The sequence below is a fragment of the Dipodomys spectabilis genome, unplaced genomic scaffold (assembly GCF_019054845.1).
Source record: "Dipodomys spectabilis isolate Male_0828 unplaced genomic scaffold, ASM1905484v1 ptg000091l, whole genome shotgun sequence".
NCBI classification, from domain to species: domain Eukaryota; kingdom Metazoa; phylum Chordata; class Mammalia; order Rodentia; family Heteromyidae; genus Dipodomys; species Dipodomys spectabilis.
In genome coordinates, this window is record NW_024870768.1 from 3,092,570 (window position 1) to 3,109,636 (window position 17,067).

The 17,067-nt window shown below is 40.5% G+C and overlaps 1 pseudogene; it reads right to left on the reverse strand.

Moving 5' to 3' along the window:
• Nucleotides 1-389: 389 nt before the first annotated feature.
• On the reverse strand, nt 390-4,073 carry LOC122112037 (annotated as a pseudogene).
• Between the last annotated feature and the right edge of the window lie 12,994 nt (nt 4,074-17,067).

A 17,067-nucleotide genomic window follows, 5' to 3' on the forward strand; every position in this document is an offset into this window, starting at 1 on the left:
GGCAACACAAGGCCTTTGTTATGATAAAATTGAAGTTAACTAATGGAAGTTCACAGAGATTTCTAGATTTGGTTTTACATCTTATGTGGAAATATTTAAGTAAACCAGGATGGGCTTAATGATCTGACTCAACTCTTCCCATCCCACAATTCCTATTCATCAGAGACTCAGAAAGGGTTTCTGTAACAAAGCATTATACACAAGACCTAGTTAAATTCAGAAAATCGTTTTTGTTTTTTAACTTGTCTACCCCCTTTCCACCTTTTACATAGCAATTAAAGCTCACTGGCTTGGGAGGAACCTCCATCGGCCAACTTTGGCCAGCAAAGAGTATCAGAGAAAGTAATACACTATCAGCAGAAACGAGGAAGGGTGACGCGGGCAAAGAATTAGGCCGAGGCCTCAATGGTACATTCCCAGGCAAAATGTCCAGTCTCACCACAGCGGTAACAGCTGACTTCTAATACTTTCTTGCAATTGATGGCCACATGTCCAAGTTCCCCGCACTTGTAACACTGCACCTTGTGGCAGTCTTTCTGCATATGGCCAGGTTGGCCACAACAATAGCACTTGAGGTCATCTGCCTGCTGGCAGTCTCGAGCCAGGTGGCCTAGTCTGCCGCAGTTGTAGCAGCTCTGCTGCCGCTCTCTCTTGGGCTCCTTGCAGTCCTTGGCGATGTGGCCGCCTGCGCTGCAGTTGTAGCAGGCATCCTCCTCCAGATCACAGTCCTTGACAAGCTATCTGGACTCCCCGCAGCAGTAACAGAAGTCTACCAGGGATGTGGGATATTTGGGCCATTTCCTACCTTGGCTAATGTGAAAATTGCTAACTGTGTCCCTGTCTCTATAGTATCCTGATTTACGTTCCTTTGCAGCTCTGGATCATAGGGTAGGTTTTTGTTTTGTTAACTTTTTTGAATAACATAGCACTGATATTACAGCTTGGTGGTCTTGATTATGTATAGTTGTAACTTTTGAGACAACCTGGGTTTGGCTGATAAGTAGTCTGCTCCTTAGAGTTAATGAGATGGGCCCCTTGTACTCAAAATGGTCAAATGGGACCAATTTTATGGTCAAAAATAGAACCAACTGTAAGTTGAGTCGGATATAAACCCTTACGGATCAATGGGATTGTGCAGATGGAGAAGTGAAAGGTTAGGATTGGAGAGATATGAGTTCAAGTTCAGAAGAGGACTTAGGTATAATGATAGTAGAGGAGTAAGAACAGTTTAGGAGTGGGGTATATGTAGTAAGAGGAGAATAAAGACCTTGTTACTGAGTGTAAGAGGTGGAAAAGAATTCGAAGAAAGGTTGTGTAAGGAATAGCTTAGAGATGGAGATGAAGGGAAGAAAAAGAAGCTTTATATATAAGTATATTTGGGAGAGTTTCTGAGATTAGACAAAGATTATTCAGATATTATTGGAGAGTTGCTTAATCTAAGTTAACTCCTGTACTTACTGTTTATACACATAGAAGGAGGCCTTACTTTGTGTATAGAAGTAAGAAGGATAGCTCCGATGGCGTAGTAGTATAATTTGGAGAGAAAGGAGAAGGGGAGAGTGAGAGGAAAAGAAAGAAGAAAAGGAAAGAAAAACCTTACAAATTAGGAAATTGGAAAGTGTGAAAAAATGAATAGTAATGAAAAATAGAAGCTTTAATTGGAATAGCAAATCCTTTTTTTTTTTTTTTTTTTTTTGGGTCCAGTCGTGGGGCCTGAACTCTGGGCCTGGGCGCTGTCCCTCAGCTCCTCAGCTCAAGGCTAGCGCTCTACCACTTGAGCCACAGCGCCACTTCCGGCTTTTTTCTTTTTGCTTATGTGGTGCTGAGGAATCGAACCCAGGGCCTCGAGCATGCAAGGCAAGTGCTCTGCCACTGAGCCACCTTCCCAGCCCCTCTCTCTCTATATATACATATATCCATATATATATATATATATATATATATATATATATATATATATATACAGCTTATTTCACTTAGAATAACTTTGGCCTGGTTCATTCCTGTCACCCTAAATGACAACAATTGCTTTTAAAAATATTAATGAAAGCCAAGAGCCAGTGGCTCATACCTGTAATTCTAGCTAATCAGGAGGCTGAGATCTAAGGATCGCAGTTCAAAGCCTGTCTGCGCAGGAAAGTTTATGAGACTCTTATTTCCAATTAACCATCAGAAAATCAGAGGCGATGCTGTGGCTCAAAGTGGTAGAATGCTAGCCTTGAGAGAAAAAGCTCAGGGACAGTGCCCAGGTCCTGAGATCAAGCCCCAACAACAACAACATAAAAAGTATTCTTTCCTCTTGAACGGTGTGTGTGAGTGTGTGTTTGTGTGTGTGTGTGTGTGTGTGTGTGTGTGTGTGTGAATGACATTTTCTTAGACCTGTTGAGGGATAATTCATTCTTTATTGCAAAGGAGTTCCCACAACTGCAGTCCTGTCAGCTGCTTGAGGTAGGAGCCAATCCCTTGGTTAGAAGGTGCAAAAGGGAGCACTGAGTATGTGCACAACTTATGCACAGGAAAAAGCCAGAAATAAAGTTTACATATGAATGTATGTATGTATGTGTATGTATGTATATATATATATATATGCATATATATATGTGTATATATATATATATATATATATATATCAATTTGTTAGTCATGGGGCTTGAGCTCTGCAACTGCATGCTGTCCCTCAGCTCTTCAGCTCAAGGTGAGAGCTCTACCACTTGAGCCACAACACCAGTTCTGTTTTTCTGGTGGTTACTTGCAGATAAGAGTCTCATGGAATTTCGCGCCTTGGCCGGCTTTGAACAGCAATCCTCAGATCTCAGCCTCTTGAGTAGCTAGGATTACAGGCATGAGCCACTGGCACCCAGCTCAGTTTATATTTTCATATTATGAATATAGCTTTATTTCAGTTCATAACCTTTTTCTAAAGTATAGGGGTCTCAAGTCCTTTGTTTTCCCCAGCAAATAAGGAATTATGTGTCAGGAAATGTGGAAGCAGAATCGAAGTTTATTTGAAAGTGAAAGATGCCAGGGAAACTGAAGAATACCTCTTAAAGACTGGCAGGTTGGCACAAGCCCCCAACTCCTGGCTCTGAGGGCTGCCTTATATCATGTGGGGTCTTGTCCACCTGTTTCTCAGGCAAGAATGAGGAGGAGAATGTAAAGGAGGAGGTGAAGGAGGAAAAGCAGGTGAAGAAGAAGGAGCAGAGTATGGACTTTGAGTACAAGAGAGTTAGAAGTGAGGCGTGGAAATTGGCAGCATGCTATAGGCCCCTGGTTATCCCCCTTTGTTTCCCTTGGAGAAATCTCAGCGTTTCTATCATCTTTATTTTAAGATGGAAAAACAAAGACCCCAAAAAAACATAGGCCACAACACAGTGATACAGAAAAGAGCTGAGCTGGCATCACTAGAAAGCCCTGAATGGGCAAGACACACAAATAAAATAAGAAGATGCCAACAACAAACAGAGGCTGCACTTTTAAACAAGGGAAGGTTTTAAGAGCAGAATATTTAGAGAACATCCCTGATGGAGAACTGGGCTTTACATTAGCATACTAAATTGATTTCTGAGCGTTCCCTAGGTGGATCTTAATCTATTTAAGATCTTATAAAGGGAATGGGTGGTATTTGAGAGTATTTGTGCCAAGAGAGTATATGGATTGTGGACCTTGGCTTAGAGGGAGATGATTGCTTCATTTATTCATCAGAGGTCCTGATCCAGCTTCTACTTATCAGGGCCTCTTTTTTTTTTAAGCTTACAAGACCTATTTAGAACTGTATACAGAGCTATTTAGTGAGGAATCTCTGTGTTTTCACCCGTTAATGATGGGAAATAGCAGGTCTGGGAAGATGGCTCAGTGGTAGAGTGCTTGCTTTGCATGCATGAGGCCCTGGGTTCGATTTCTCAGCACCACATAAGGAGAAAACCCGGAAGTCGCACTGTGGCACAAGTGGTAGTGTGCTAGCCTTGAGCTGAAGAGCTGAGGGACAGTGCCCAGGCCCAGAGTTCAGGCCCACAACTGACCAAAACACAAAAGAAATGATGGGAAATAGCCTCTTCTGTACCTCACCTTTCCATGGGTATTGTTTTTGATATGGGAAAGATCCTAGAGGGGAAATTGTGCAGGTTTTGCCTTTCAGAGCCTGCCTATCTTTAATTACTTACCCACACAGGGAGCCTGTCAGGGGTTCAATTAAGGGAAGTAGTAGTACACCAAAGGAGATAAAAGCAACTTAAACTGTAGCTGTGACCCTAAGTTTCTTTCTAATAAAGGAGCTACCAGAATGAATGACAGAATTGGAAATCTCCATAGAAGCAGGCAAGAGGTTTGGTGAAATAATGTTTTTAGGACTGACATTACTCTTCTTATTATTATTAATATCAACATTATTATTACAGTCATTTCATTGGGGTATCTGGGTCCATGAGAAAAAGGCATGGCAACCGGATGTATGTAACTGTAACTCCTCTGTATATCACCTTTAAAATAATATTTTTTTAAAGGACATGGCAGAAAAATGAGATCTACTGTCCCCACTTTACTGAAGGCCATGCACTCAGCCCTGTCTAGACACTATTCTGAAAATGAACTATACCACTTTTGGTTGAGACAGGAAGAAAAGCTGGAGTAGTACAAGAGAAGAGTTGACATTGTCCAAAGGAAATGTAATGTTTATGTGAATTATATAACTGTAACCCCTCTGTGCATCACCTCATTGTTAACAATTGAAATATTTTTAAAGTACAATTTCTATTTTCTTGGAGCCAATTGCTTTTCCATCTGACTTTAAAAAACTGAGCAGAGCAAAGGAAACAGGATCGTTGAAGTGACATAGCATAAAAAATCACATCTTGATTTCTGTGAAATAATATTCCAAAACAACTTCATAGTTTCTGTGAAAATGCATTTCTATGAAATTCCTGAATGAACCCTATTTATGCTAACTTTGAGAATTGATGTTCATTGTGGGGTTTAGATTTAGTCCTTGAAAATGTGTGTTTTTAATCTTTGCCATCACTATCTGTAAATCCAGGATCAGCGCTGAATAAAGCTGTCCTGGTTAAGGCTTTTATTCTGATTCCTCTCCTACAGCCTTCAAGGCATATGTTTGCTTTCTCATTTTGTTTACTCCCATCAACAGTACATTCTTTGAGGGCCTGGTACTTAATATTATTTAAGAGCTATTGAGGTTAGAAAATTGACTTATCTGACCTTTTCTGCTTGACTCAGACATATACTAGTTCTTGCAATTAGGGGAAACCATGGGACCTATGTTTCTTTGGGCCTGGCTTACTTCACTTAATATAATTTTTTCCAAGTCTTTCCACTTCCTAACAAATGGGGCGATGCCATTCTTTCTGATTGAGGCTTAGAATTCTATTGTGTGTGTGTGTGTGTGTGTGTGTGTGTGTATATATATATATATACACATATATATATATATATATATATACCACATTTTCTTGATCCATTCATCTACTGAGAGGCATCTCGGTTGGTTCCTTATCTTAGCTATGGTGAATAATGCTGCAATAAACATAGTTGTGTTGGTAACCTTAGTATGGCCTTGTTTGTGATCATTTGGGTGAATGCCCAAAAGTGGGATTGCTGGGTCATAGGGGAGCTCTATGTGGAGTCTTTTGAGGAACCTCCATACTGCTTTCCAAAGTGGTTAAACAAGCTTACACTCCCACCAACAATGCAGTTGGGTTCCCTTATGTCCACATCCCCTCCAGCATCTGTTGTTATTAGAGTTCTTGATTATAGCCATTCCAACGGTTGAGGTGGAATCTCATTTCTTTTTATGGCTAGCTAGGTTGAGCATTTCTTCATCTGTCTATTGGCCATTCCTATTTCTTCTTCAGAGAATTTTCTCTTCAAGTCTTTAGCCTACTTATTAATTGAGCAGTTGTTTCTTTGATTTGTTATTGGGGGATTTAATTTTTTGAGTTCTAAGTATATTTTAGATATGAGTCCCTTGTCTGTTTTATGGCTAGTGAAGATCTTCTCCCAATCTTTGGGCTTTCTATTGATCTTGCTAGCTATGTCCTTTGTCATGCAGAAGCTCTGCAGTTTCATGCAACCCTATTTGTCCAACCTTTCTTTGATTTGTGTATTTCTGTGTCTTTATTAAGAAAATTTCAGCCTGTGCCAAGGAGTCCTAGAGTTTCTCCTATTCCTTCCTGTAATGTTTTGAGAGTGTCTGCTTAGATTTCAAGGTCTTTGATCCATTTGTAGTTGATTGAAGGACAACTTCTGCAAGGAAATCCAGGGACTCTTCTAGCCTGCTGATTGAGGCTTCTAATTCTCCTAGGTCTTGAACAATGGTGGCTTAAGATTTTAACGTTCTGGTACCCAGTTAGTAATGCTGCAGTACTCACTGCTGTGGATCCAGCAACTCCAATCCCCACTAGCAGTGGAACTAGGATTGGGGCTCCCTTGGCTCTGTTGAATTTTTTGAACCCCTCCAATGTTCCTTTCCTCCATCCCCAGTGTAATAGTATAATATGTGTAGCAATACAAAGTTCTTTAAAGTTGTCATTCTGGAACATTTGTCACAGCAAACATGGGGTAAGTCGATTAGTAGGTGGCCACATGGATTCTCCACCCCTCTGATACAAGAGTTGGCATATGGGGATTTGTCTAGGTTGAAACTCTTGGTTGCAAACCAGATCCCTTAATCCTGCAAGTCCTCTAGGGTTAGCTTCGGGGAATGACCCCATCTACATAGTTCTGGCTGTCTTTTTATCTCTTCTTTAGTCAAATTTTGGAAGGTTGTTGTTTTGGCCCCTATTCGTATATAATAAAGGGGCTCAGGATTTAAGTACAACCAACAGTCTTTGGTTTTATTGGGCACGCTTACATTTAGAAATCCAAAAACAGATCCAAGCATATCAAGCAAGGGCTGGCAGGGTTTCCTTTATGGGAGAGAATATCAGAAACCAGTGGAGGGGCCATTAAGTTTGTTACCTCTGGTCCCTTGGGCAGGATTATATCTCTCCCTGGGCCAATGGGGTTTAAATTTTCTCCTAACTTTTAACCTTTTATATGGTGAATTTGGTTCCCAGGTCATGTCCCATTTCATAATACAGTCTTATTCCCCACATTTTTCCAGCTTCCCAGTTAGCTCCCTCTACTGAATGCCATATGTTTACTTTTATCCATATAGGGTTACAAGTGCCTATTGTGCATCCAGGGGGAGCTGTCAACCTTTTAATTTCTAATTATGGATCATGGCCCATCCAGTCTGCAAGGGTCTCACAGCCCAATGATGTACAATGATACTGCTCTATTCCCTGATAACTAGGTCCTCCATTTGCAGGGCAGGCATAAAACTGAGTTGTCTGTAACCCTTTTTCAAAATTGTAAGATCCACAACCTAGGGCTGTATACTGATTTCCCAACATTATACTCCCTCCGGGTGACCATGCCCCCACTGTGGTATCTTCAATGTGTTCTAGTAAAGTCACAGAGGTCTACAATAAAAATGGATTTTCCTTGGGTGTTTACTTGTTTTATAATTTCTCCTCCTGCTGTTTTTCTAATTTGCCTTAGGGACATGTCTGGAGAGAGAGAGAATTTCCTCTTACTTTCCCAAGGAACCAGTTAGTCTTAGTCTTTTACAAGCCTTATCTTGGTGTGAGCTCCTCACTTTCAGTGGTGGGAACCCTTTACCCTGTTTTTCTTCCTCCCTGGGAGTTTAACTTGCAAGAGATGGATCCAGGCTCCTTTTCCTGTCACTTTCAAAGCGGTGGGAGTGGTGAAGATGACAGTCCATTCCAGCCCACTGAGCCTCAAGGGTCACCAAGGGGATGCATTTGACCCACACTAGGTCTCCGGGGTCAATGTAAACAGCCTAAACGATCTTAGTCTGAGAAAGAGAAAGGTAACTGCTTTTACTGTGCTCAGAGTCTTTTCTTTTGTTGCCTGGAAAGCCTGTAAAGACCAGATTTGGATGTAGGGGATCTGGTCTGGGTGTCCAGGTGTTCCAAGGACTACTTGATTCACGCGTGTGGCCACCCTCAGGTCAAGAGAGCTCTCTGGGGGCCACCCCGACGCCAAAAGTTGGCATTTGCGCTCACAGAATCTGGTTAAGGTAAAAACATCCACGAAGACTCCATAATTCCAGCATGTCTTCGAAAATCTGGGGCATTGGAGCGGAGGGGGAGGACACACAGACTGATTAGACCCCATGACAATACTGTGTACAGGCAGGACAAACAACTAAGTAGTAAGCAGACAAACAACAAATGTGGCCACCAGAATCTCTTTCCACAGAGGTTGCAGGGAATGAAACAGGGAACAGTGGGTTGGGTGATGTTTCACCAGGATGTCTCACTCCAGAGGATGTATTGTGTCCAGTCTTCTCATCTGAGTCTTTACAGAATAGATCTGCAAACAGTCAGGTGCTTACCAGTAAGACTTAACTCCAGATCATGGGGCTTCATCTCCAATGTCCTCTGCAGCTGAGGAAAACCTCAGAAGCTGCCCCCTCTAGCTGGTTTAGGGTGGCCTATCCCTGAATGGGAGTCAGGCCATGCCAGGGGGCGCCTAGTCCAGGTGAGACATATCTCATTGGGGCCTCTAAATGAAATGGACTATGACCCTTGAACCATTTCAGTCCAAAGGGGCAGTTTCAATTTTAGTTGTCACTGTGTAACCTGTTGACAATGCTTTCACTTGTGCCCCCATAGCTGTCTCCTTACCATTTTTGCCAAGTCCACTAATTCCCCATGAGTTACCTGCTGACTATACCTTCAAGTGCCAGCTATATCAAGTTCCCTTTCTTTAGACTGCAAAAGAAACAGCTAAGTTTAAAAAGAAGAAAGGACAAGGAAAGTAACCAAGCATGCAGACAAGAAAGTAAGCAAGGCCAGCAGGAAGCAAGCCAGGAAACTAGCAAGCTAGTTTTAAAGAACAGCACATTTTTTTCCAACAGGAAGGGGTGGGAAAGGGATAAACAAAAATTATTATGTAGCAACACTACCATCTAGCGGTGTAAGAAACACTGAATCACGCACAATGGGTTGGAAACTGATTTTGTCCGTGAGCCACAAAATATGCCTAGAATTAAAAAGTAAGGGTTCCATGACACTTTCTGCCACCAAGGGTCACAGACTATACAAAATTCATAGGCGGCAAGGAAATAGAAAAAGAAACGCGGAATCCGACTCATGGGCAGACATTTTATCTCCCTTTTATGTTCAAATTCATGCTTAGGAATGAAGGTGATTCAAACTGGACAGGTGAGAGCACTATACCTCAAGCAGCCCAACTAGTCCACCTAAGGCTCCTGACCACAGCCATTAACCCTTATGGAGTCTCTCCTGGAACCCAAAGCAGGAACAGCAGGAAGTCCCTGTCACTGCAGGACTAGGCCACTGTCTCCTCAGGAGTCCTGTGACAGTAGGACCAGGGTAGGCCCTGCTGATCTCCCTCACTCATCACCAGGGCATGAAGGCAGGAGGGGAAAGTCAGGAGAACTTTATCCAAAGAGCAGCGGTGCCAATGGCAAGGGTGCAGGCCAGAGGCCAGAGGCCATTGAAGTGTGACCAGAGGGTGTAGCCCTGAGCCAGCAGTGAGTGGATCCACAGGAAGCAAGGCCTGGGGAAGCAGGAAGGGCGTATCCTGAGCTGGACCAGGCCCCAAGCAGGGTTTATCCATTTCCAGTCTCAAACCTAGGTCCATAGTCAATAATCAGCCTTGGAAGAAAAGAACCTGAGGCACCAGAAAGGATACTGGTACACATGATAGATCCCTGGACCCAGTATCTGCTATACCCAGAATCAGCTCCAGATTTGTAGTTTGGACTGGGGGGGGGGGGGGGGGGGGAGGGGGGTAACTATGGGCTTCCCTAATTGGATTGGCTCTGAATAGTGATCCTCATATTTCAGCCTCCTGAATAGCTGGTATTACATACATGAGCCACAGGCACCTTGTGGCACAATGGTTTTTACACCTTATGTGCACAGGATTTGGTGGTGCCTATTATCTCTCCTTTATCCCCATTCCATCTCTCCTCAGAAGCTGAGTAAGTCTGTTCTGTTCTCTATTTAAATAAGGTCAACAGCCCTAGGTTCTATGTATGAGTGATAGCATGCACTATTATATCTTTGATAATGAGGGCATGAATGTTGAGACTAGAAATTCAAGGGGCTTGTGATAAAAAGATTTCATTTGATACTTTTAATTGAGAATAATAAGTCTTTCAAGCAGTTGCTTCAATGGATAAGAAAGTTTCTGAAATACTTACTTTTTTACCCTAGACCTGCACTGATGTGGATGGAAGGGACTAGAGGGTGCATTGTGGATACCTCCAGATTCTAGTAGTGACTTATGTCCCTATGTCTTCCCACCAGTCTCTGGTCACACTAGTCAGCCAGCAAAAGGGCACCAACAATCAAGACTAGAAAGTATCTGGTAGGCTAAGTCACATACCACCAGGAGAGGAAATAACTCAAAAAAAAAAAAAAAAAGGAATGAGTTTTCTCAGGAATTGCACTTAGATGTGCCCTTGTTGACTCTCTCCCTAAGAACACAGAGATAATTGTTCTGAGGCCATGTAGACAGCCCCACAAGTTATCAAATAAAGTGATCATAGCTTCCACTATGGCAAGAGGCTGTATAAGAGCATGTGTAATTTCATTCACCCACTCCTCATAGCATCCTTGCAAAACTCTCACTGATATATTGTGTAAAAGTCATTAAAGAGAGGTCACCAGTGACTTTATTCTGTGTCATAATGAATTGAGGGTGGATTGGGGCTTGAAACCTGGGCCTGCTGTGCTTGTGTGACAATATTCAATGCAAATGTCTCTAGAATTTTAGTTATTTTGATCTTGACTCCCTTCAGGCCTGTAAACTGTCCTGCTTCATGACTCTGCAGACTCTGTGTCCTAAATCAGTCTCAGTCTTCACATAACCACCTGAGAAACCCTGGAATAATTCACAAGATGAGTGAGACATTAGTTAGATTAGGTACATAATACTCCTGTCACTCCACTAGGTCATGGCTTCCATTTTCTCAGCTATAAAATATTATCCAATTGATAGGGTTTTATGAGACACCTGTCATCCTAGCTACTCAGGAGGCTGAGATCTGAGGATGGATATTGAATGCCAGCCCGAGCAAGAAAGTCTATGACACTCTTATCTCCAATTAACCACCAATTAACCAAAAGCTGGTAATAGAGCTGTGGCTCAATTGATAAAGTACCAGCTTTGGGTGAAAACGCTAAATAACTGTCCAGGCCCTGAGTTCAAACCCCAGTACTGGGGGAAAAACGATCTTGGTATATAATATGAATTCTTCCTATTTGCTTTCCTATTTCCATTACATTTGATTTAGTAAATAGCTCTGGCTTTCTCCTTTCCACCCGCTTTTTTTTTTGTAAATTCTTTATTGTGATTGATTACATAATTTCACAAAATTTCACAGTATTGTAGGATAGTAAGGCTTAGTTAAAGTCACAAACACATTCTAACTTTCATGGGGCAAATTATCTATCATGGTCTATAAAGTTTATGAGTTCTATGAACTTTGACAATATGGTTATTTCTTCCACATCGGGCCATATGTACATTTCTTTTGTTTTGCATAGTGTCAGCTGTTCCCTCTTTCCCATTCATTCCCTCCCTCCCATCGCTGCCACTGAGTTGCTTAGTTCATTTTGATCAATGTCCAGTTCCCCTGATTCCCTCTAGTTCTGTGTCCTCCTCCTAGTTTCACTCCAGTGTGCACATATATACCATATATGTGATCAGCAGCATGGAGTTATTTTTTTATTGTGAAAATACCGTATAGAGGGGTTACAATTATATGGGCAAGTTGTAAAGTTCGTTTTTCGACATAATGACTTGTACATCTCATTGTTGCAGTTGTACATCTGTATCCCTATTTAAACAATTTGTTTATGTTTTTTCTTTCATGTGATTGTTTCTAACATATTTATAAGATGATTTCTTTGTTGCTTTGTATGTCCCTCCCCCACGGTATAACCCCTGCTTTCATTGTATTTGATGTTGGTATAATTTGTGGAGGGGAAGGGAAAAAACAAATCATTAAAAAAAAAAGCAAAAAGCATGGGGTTATTTAGTAGTGATTTGACGAGATGAGTGGAAGTCCTTTGTTTCTCAAGTCTTGTTAACTTTGTCGTATCACCTTACATTTTGGATTTAACATCCACTTATCAGGGAGACCATGTGCCGTTTGTCTCTTTGCTGTTGGCTTACTTCACTCAACATGATTTCTTCTAGTTCCATCCTTTTCCTTGTAAATGCCATTATTTTGTCCTTTCTAATGGCTGCATAATATTCCATTGTGTATAGATACCACAATTTTTGGATCTGTTCATCTGTGGTGGGGCATCTAGGTTGTTTCCATATCCTGGCTATTGCTTTCTACCCATCCTAAGCTTCAAACCATCCTAAGCTTCAAACCCAACCTCCTTTCCCTAAGATCTCTCTGATCACAACCCTCTAGCAGTTACTGTTGACATATTTACTAGCTCATTCTGGATTCACAAACCCCAGCCTAAGCGTGCAACACAGGAGGACAGGCACCCATTAAATGCTTGTGTAAATACACAAAGGCATGAATAAAAGAAGTCTTCTTGCTAAGCAGCTTTCTTTTGTGCAGATTCCTCCCAGATGCCTCCTTCCAACCTAATTAAGCAATGCAACACTCTCCTGTCCTTTTACAGTCCACTTAACTAGACTTGGATTTTAAGGGTGGGATTGTTTCCTTGTTTTCTTTTATTTTTACCCAGCAACTTGCTTCTCACTCTCTGATTTGTCTCTGGGAAACAGATGAGCCTAATTTGCCAACACACTTTGCCTTCCAGACTGGATGCTATGAAGGAGGGAAAGCCCAACTTTCTTTTATAAAAACATAAAAGTAAATAAAACTTCTGGGCACCAGTGACTCAAGTCTGTAATCCTAGATGCTCAGGAAGCTAAGCATAACCGTTCAAGGCCAGCCCCAAGTAGAAAAGTCCTTGAGGCTCTTATCTCCAATTAACTAGCAAAAAGCCAAAAGTGGAGATGTGGCTCAAGTGACAGAATACTAGCCTTGAGTGAAAAAGCCAAGTGAGAGGATGAGGCCCAGCGATCAAGCCCCAGTACCAGCACACACACACACACATATGTTATATCTTATACTCCAATAATGCCCTGGGACTGTTTATTCTTTCTCATATATTTTCTATCACTAAAATTAGGAAGTTTCTATTGTTCTATATGGAAGTTCTTTTTTCCACTGCCCTATCCATTCTGCTATTCAATCCACCCATTAAAATTTGGAATTTGATTGTTCAATTTTTCAGACAAAAAATTTTCAGTTTTCTTTTCTATATATTGTTTCCTTGTTAAGATTTTCTATTCCTTTGCTGACATATTTTTTTTAATTCCCTATTTTTCAAGTGTATTCATGATTGCATGTTCAAACATTTTCAGGATAATTGATTTGAAATCCTTGCTAGGTAATTCTATCATCTATATAATCTTATTGTTAGCTTGTAACTGTACCAATTAGGGGCTGTCAATACAAATCAAGGAATGAGACTAAACTAATCAGGAGTAGTGCATGCAAATGAGGGAACATGCCTGGACCAATCATAAGCAGTCCCTCATGCAAATGAAGAAATGCAGCTAGACCAATCAAGTATATGCAATTTGGTTTATGCAAATGACAGAATTGCTTGACCAATCACAGGCAGTCATTCATGCAAATAAAGGAATTCTAATGAACCAATAAGGGGCACTCATGTAAATAAAAGAATGCAGCTACATCAATTAGGAGCAGTTCATGTAAATGAGGGAATGGGTCTGTACCAATCACTGGAAAACTCCCATATAAATGAAGGAATTTCCCTATACCAATCAAAGGCAGTCCATGCAAATAAAAATTGTGGCTGGACCAGTCAGGGGTAGTGGATGCAAATAAGGGAATGTGTCTGTACCATTCACAGGCAGTCCCTCATGCAAATGAAGTAATGTAACTTGACCAATAAGAGGTACCTATGTAAATGAAAGGATGCAGCTGCAACAATTAAGAGCAGTCCATACAGGAAATATTTCATGTAAGTGAGTGAAATCCACTACACCAGTTAGGTATGGTCTATGCAAATGATAGCCTGAGTCGACCAATCAGAGACAGTGTATGCAAATGAAGGAGTGTCTAAACTAATTATGACAAATCAGAGAATGTGTCTTCAATCACAGATGTTCCTTCATTCAATGAATACAAAGTATTCCACGAGAGGCAGGTACCAGTAGCTCACATCTGTAATCTTAGCCTTCAAGAGGCTGAGATTGAAGAATTATAGCTCAAAGCCAGCCCAGGCAGGAAAAATCTGTGAGATTCTTTTCAATATATATATATATATTCTTGTAAAGATACTGTACAGAGGGGTTACAGTTACATGAGTAAGGTAATGAGTACATTTCCTATCGCGCATTGTTACCCCCTCCTTTGTTTTTCCCTTACCATCCCTTTCCTTCCCATCTCCCCAACTCTGCCCCTGAGTTCAAGCCCCAGGACCAGCACAAAAAAAAAATTAAAAAGGAATATTTACAGTCAAATTTTGTAATTAACATTAGCAGTGCTTTAGTAGTATTTTACAGTGCTCTAATAGTATTACTCCTTTCTTTGTACTCAAGGAAAAGATGGGTGCCTACGATCAACTTAGTTTATATGTACTCTAACTTTCTGGAAGCATAAAACCCAGATGTTTTCTTTTGCCATGAGATTTTAGGCTTAAAGTTTAATGCTAGTTTACAAATCTCTGTATATACTAGACAACATTCAATTATATAGTTTTAGTGGGTGATTTTATGATGCTAATTATACCATTATTAAAATATTAAAAGATAAACCCAAAACCAACAAGAGAGGTAGTAGTTCTGTAGCTAGAGAAATAAACTAGAAGCTTTAGTTTATTCTTGGTCAAATGTTAAGTGAGGTCCAACCTCTATTTATCCACCCCAGTATTCTATCAATAACAAGCTTCAATGTTAGAATCTTTATACCATCTAGAAAATCTTTTATGAAATCTTGCAAACTAACTTTGTTTTCTGATTTAGCATGGTATTTTGGCAGGTTCTATAATACTTGATTACCGATGATCCAGCATGAAAGTAGTTTTATCCCTACTGTAAACTACTTAAAGGTAATTTAAAAAATTAACAAGTAAATAAATACAGTTCAAGAAAGTATGGTTCTGGTTGGGGATGCAGCTCAGCCAGGAAAATGTTTGTCTAGCATGCTCAAGAACATGGGTTTGATTTTCAGCATCACAAAGAAAAGAAAGAACAAAAAGAAAGAAGGGGGCTGGGAAGGTGGCTCAGTGGTAGAGCGCTTGCCTTGCATGCTCTAAGGCCCTGGGTTCGATTCCTCAGCACCACATAAGCAAAAAGAAAAAAGCCAGAAGTGGCGCTGTGGCTCAAGTGGTAGAGCACTAGCCTTGAGCTGAAGAGCTGAGGGACAGTGCCCAGGCCCAGAGTTCAGGCCCCACGACCGGACCAAAAAAAAAAAAAAAAAGAAAAAAAAAAAAGAAAGAAGGAAGAAAAAGAAAGGAAGAAGGAAGGAAGGAAGGAAGGAAGGAAGGAAGGAAGGAAGGAAGGAAGGAAGGAAGGAAGGAAGGAAGGAAGGAAGGGAGGAAAAAAAGAGACAAGACAATCTCATGAGGTTAAGCAACTTGTCCAAAGTCAAACAAATATGAATTAAGGAAGCTAGAATTTTTACTTTATCATCCTCTATCTTTTACAGTGTTCTTAATTTTGGCCTTACATTACAGTTATTTGTGTGTTTATACTGTTATCTGAACTAGGTTATGAGCCTCTTGGGTGAAAGAATAATTTCTAATTCACATTTAGATGCTCTGCTTTAACACGTGTTAAAGTCTTACACTTTAACACATGTTAAAGTCAATAACGAAATGAGTGTTGAATTAACAAATGAAGGAATCGGCAACAAACAGTGAAGTCCATTCAATAAATTAAATAACATTCTGAGCATCTGACACTATTCTTCTCCCCTGCTAGGTAAATAGGAGTATGCCTCTGAGAGGTCAGAGGTCCCAAATAAGTCATACATAGAATAAGTGCCTATATTCAATCCTTCCACAATTCCCTGGACTTGACTCTATCATATAAATCATTCCACACTAGAACAGCAATCTCCATTTATATGTGTGGCTCCTACTAAACTGTGAGATTCTTGAAGGTATGAATTGTATAAGCATACTCTGTATAATTACTGGTGAATTCTGGGCTTTCAACACCTTGAACAGAGTCTGAGAAAGATAGGGTGACCAATAGATAATTTCTGAGAGGACAAAGGAAGTTAATCAATCTTTATAATGGAGTTCCAAAGACAGCAATAAAAGAAAATGGATGTTTTATATCATCACCCATTAACTCCATCATCTAGTTCAGTTGGTTCCTTCTTCAAAATATAAATCATAGCTAACCACATTTCAGTTAGTGTTCCACTGCTATCATCCTACCATAACTTATTGCCATGTTTAAACTATTCCTCTCATTTCAGTACTTGAATCTTATTTCCAGGTTTCAAATAGAAACAGAAGGAATCATTTAAGGCTGTTTTTATGGGAGGATATTGTTCTTTCTTTTTTAAAAATCTACCTTGGGGCAGGGAATATGGTTTAGTGGTAGAGTGCTTGCCTACCATACATGAGGCCCTGGGTTTGATTCCTTGGTAATATATAAACAAAAAATAAAAAGAATAACAACCATTAAAATTATTTTTAAAACATCAGTTTGTCCTTTCTAATGGCTGTATAATATTCCATCTGCCATATTTTCATGTAGCATAAACATTCTCACCAGATTCCAGCATTATGCTCTTGAAAATGCCAGCCTCCAAAAGTTTGAGACAAATAACCTTCTAATGTTTATAAATTACCCAGTTTGTGTCATTATGTTATAGTAGCAGAAAATTTACTAAGAGCAGTTGCTGCTATATCAAATACCTGAAATGTAGCAGCAGCTTTGGAATTGGGTGATGTATAGAGACTGGAGGAGTTTGGAGGAGCAAGGTAGTGAAAACAT